Consider the following 4190-nt stretch of genomic DNA (forward strand, 5'->3'; position numbering starts at 1 on the left):
TGTCTTTCATAGCCAACAAGAAAAAGGTGGCCGCCAGGTGCACAGGAGGAGGGAGGGCACCAGAAGCCCTTACCGTGGCCGAGGAGTTGGCACTCGCCAACAATAGCGGTAGGCCAATCATGGAGGGGGTAGAAGGAGGCCTACAATCCACCCCTGGTGCTGTGGAAATGTCCACCCTCTACGTGCGGGGTAATATGGCATTCAAGTTCCATGTAAGAAGTGTGTTTTCTCGTTCATCAGTGGCATGTCTTATGTGTTGTGTGTACAGTTGAAGGAAGCAATCTGGAGACCATCCAGCCACCACAGCCCATACCCGGCTCCAGTGAGCCTCCGGCCGAGGTACCTGTAATAGCTAACATTGCATGCATTATGTCGTGTTCATAAATTATGTAGGTGCAGCCTATGATTTATGTATGTTCTCTTAGGAGGAAGATGAGGAGACCCTCACGCCCAAATCCAACACCCACATGCAGGTTGAAAGACTCTACCACTGCTACTATATGCTGTGTCAATATTCTAGGAGGGTGCCCCATTACTCTTCAGCAGTACTGCATTTGAAGTGTGACTTGTATCAATGATGCAATCAGTCTGTGTGCTTGTGTTCCTTTGTAGGAGGAGTTGGAGCTGCCCCTGTCCCCTCCTGAGGCTTCCCTGCCAGAGACGTCACAATGTCACAAAGTACAGTTTCTTCCTCTTCGGTCCATCATTGCCGACTGTTATGCATACTAGGCTAATATGTTCATTCTGGGGTGGGGGTTCTGTTGGCCAGAGTGGACAATGTGCGCAGCCTATACAAGAAAATGTTACAGCTAGACTGCAGAAAAAAGAGGCTGCAAATTCGCAAGCTTGAACTAGAAATTGAAAAGTTGGAGCATGAGAAGAAGGTATTAGTACATTGTGTGTGTGTGTGTGTGTGTGTGTGTGTGTGCGCAAGCAAGCAAGCATTCATTTGGCTTTTCTGTCTTTTCTTTTCAGGAACAGGAAAACTTGAATAAATAAATAAATACAGTCGGAATGAGTGGTGATTTTGGCTTTTCTTTATTTTGTGTTACTGGCTGAAAAATTGGTTCGTGATGGCCTCTCTCACTGAACGGCCTGTGGGATGGTCCAGGGTCATGGGGTCAACAACATCGGGGGGTGAGGGAACATAATTGGGAACCCTTTCTTTTCTGATGGTGGCTATGTTATGCAGTACCACACATGCCGCTGTTATTTGACAGACCTTCTCTGGCCTCACACGCAGTCCTTTTAGGCAGGCAAACCGAGCCTTCAATATGCCGAACGTGATCTCAATTCGTGCTCTTGTAACACTGTGGGCATGATTGAAGGCTCTCTGGGCCCTTGTTTGAAGGTCTGTGAATGGTGTCAGGAGGTGTTTCAAGCATGGGTATCCACGGTCCCCCAGCAGGATACCATCAAATCACCCTTGTATGAAATGGAGAGAAATGTAGTTAGTGTCAAACAACTGTAAGATGCTCACTATTCTTTACTTAAGGAATACCATGAAGTTTGAGTAGGGATGTCTGTGGTATTTTAGCTCGTTTCTGTATTGTCCTGATATCTTTTTGATGCAGGATGATTTGTGTTTTAAGGATTAGATGTAGGATTATCTTACCTTCCTCGAATCCCGCAGCTAGTGAGGATTCTCTAAATATGCGGGAATCGTAGACAGACCCTGGCCATCTTGCATCCAGGCTGGTTATCATCGACTGGTGGTCACATGTCATCTAAGAACATCAAACATTTGTGCAAGGACAGGGGATATGACTGAGGTACAAGCACACTGTTACCCCTGCAAATGAGGAACAACACCAACCCATGTGGAGGACAAAACATCACCTAATGCAAAATGGGACCAGTACTGACAGGTTGATTTGAGGTATGGACATGACCTATTTGAATGTGGGCCTATATGAAGTAGACCTTTTACCTGTACGTTGATGCTATGGAAGGATTTTCTATTCACATAATCCGCCTCAAGCTCTCCCAGGGGTGCACTGATGTGGATGTGAGTGCAGTCAATGGCTCCTATTACTCTTGGGAAACCTGTATATTTTGTTAGTCATATCAATTGTCAGTCACAATTGTCTCTATGAGAGTAGGCAAACAGACACAATTTGATATTAGTAATTACCTGCGATTACATAAAACCCTTCTTTGATCTGATCTGAAGTGCGGTTAAATGCCCAGGGAACACGACAAATGCATTCATCAGTTTGTTTAAGGCAAGTACCACTTTGCGAATCATACGACAGACCGTGTTCTTACTGAGGTTTTCAGCATCACCGACGGAATACATATATTGTCCACTGGCAAAGTAACGCAATGACAAGCACATAATTTGCTCGATTGTGAGGGCCTGGCTTTGGTGGGTTACATTGCAGACGTCTGCCTCGATCAGCTGACAAAGGTAATGAATTCCCTCAGCTGAGAATCTATATCGTTCATAAAGCACATCGTCCGGGTATGCCAGCGGATTCTGGCGGTCTCTAAATACCCTCGCCCTTCGGAGAGAGCCCCTCACAATCTGCGCTCCGATACCGCACAGGTCATCCAGGTACGCTGGCATTGTCTCTAGAGGAAATGTCGGTGGAGAGGTGGTGTTTAAAAAGGGTGTGGTTAATCGGAAACCTCGGGTTAACCAAGAACATAACCTGAGACGAGCAGGTTTGAGATGCAGCGTAAATTGCCATGGCAGCATACCTCGGTTTGAACATAGCCAACTTTCGTAGTATGGGTTAATCGGGAAGTTACGCTGCACGTGATCAAGTTACTCTCGAAGTTACCCTGGTAAGCCAGAAAACCCGCTTCGTAGTACAGGGCCCAGGTCTTTTTGCATTGATGAGTTCACCAGTGCTTTCTTTCTTTCTCAGGATGTACCAAACTGTAGATTTTGCCACTCCTAATATTGTAGTAATTTCTCAGATGGTTTTTTTCTGTTTTCGCAGCTTAAGGATGGCTTGTTTCACCTGCATGGAGAGCTCCTTTGACCGCATGTTTTCTTCACAGCAAAATCTTCCAAATGCAAGCACCACACCTCAAATCAACTCCAGGCCTTTTATCTGCTTAATTGAGAATGACATAACGAAGGAATTGCCCACACCTGCCCATGAAATAGCCTTGGAGTCAATTGTCCAATTACTTTTGGTCCCTTTAAAAACAGGGTGGCACATGTTAAGGAGCTGAAACTCCTAAACCCTTCATCCAGTTTTAATGTGGATACCCTCAAATGAAAGCTGAAAGTCTGGACTTTATGCCCATGTCCATTATATAACTATAACTTGAATATGTTTCAGTAAACAGGTAAAAAAACAATTTGTGTCAGTGTCCAAATATATATGGACCTAACTGTATTTTCCATGGTCTTAATGTAAGTGCACATATAAATCATAAAGCTGTGGTGTTAAATATGGCATGGTATGTTTGTTGCTGTGAATGGTAACCTGAAGTAGAGGAATGAAGGTTCATTACACACAGTGGCTGGCTAAGAGAACCTACAGCAACTATAGTTTCTGAATCCTCTATTTCTTTTGGATTTTACATTCAAATTTTAATGGTAATACCACAAATAAGGAGCCGTGGAAACAAACACCAGCATTTTTTATTTATTTTGAAATCCAACAGTGTCACATCAACATAATTAAAAATTTTAAAAGGAGTCAAAGATAACAATATCAAACTAAAACAGGGACCAAAAGACATAAACAAGAAAATGTCAAGTGGTAAGTAACAGGACAGTACAGACAGAATGACATTGTAGTCACACAACCTTTAAATGTTCTGCTAAATAGGACAACCGTTCTAAATTTTCTAAAAGTGTAGTCTTTGGTAAAATAAAAAAAAAATTAAAAATTCAACGTTTCAAATATTGCAACATCTTGCCTCGCTCCAAATTCCATTCTTGGAACTGATTGTATGAAATGTTCTCATAAAATTCTCTCCACAGCTAAGTGATGGATGCATTATGGTTTTGGGTTTGGTTGTCGATCTGTCCCTCTGTCCATCTGTCAGTGTGTGTGTCCATCTGAGAGTCTCATTAATACAGTATCTCAAGAATGAGGTTCAATGTTCATAGAATTTATATGGAATTATAACTGGTGGAATTATCTTGTCATTCCACCACGATGCACAACTCAAGGAGGACGCTGCGTAGGTTGACGTAGGTGTCTGTGACAATTCTGTCATTACAG

General features: G+C 43.2%; 1 pseudogene; it reads right to left on the reverse strand.

Annotated features, from left to right (window-relative positions):
* Nucleotides 1-539: 539 nt before the first annotated feature.
* LOC132887640 (putative nuclease HARBI1) lies at nucleotides 540-2554 on the reverse strand (annotated as a pseudogene).
* Nucleotides 2555-4190: the final 1636 nt, after the last annotated feature.

This window comes from Neoarius graeffei, chromosome 6, assembly GCF_027579695.1.
Source record: "Neoarius graeffei isolate fNeoGra1 chromosome 6, fNeoGra1.pri, whole genome shotgun sequence".
Taxonomy (NCBI): Eukaryota; Metazoa; Chordata; class Actinopteri; order Siluriformes; family Ariidae; genus Neoarius; species Neoarius graeffei.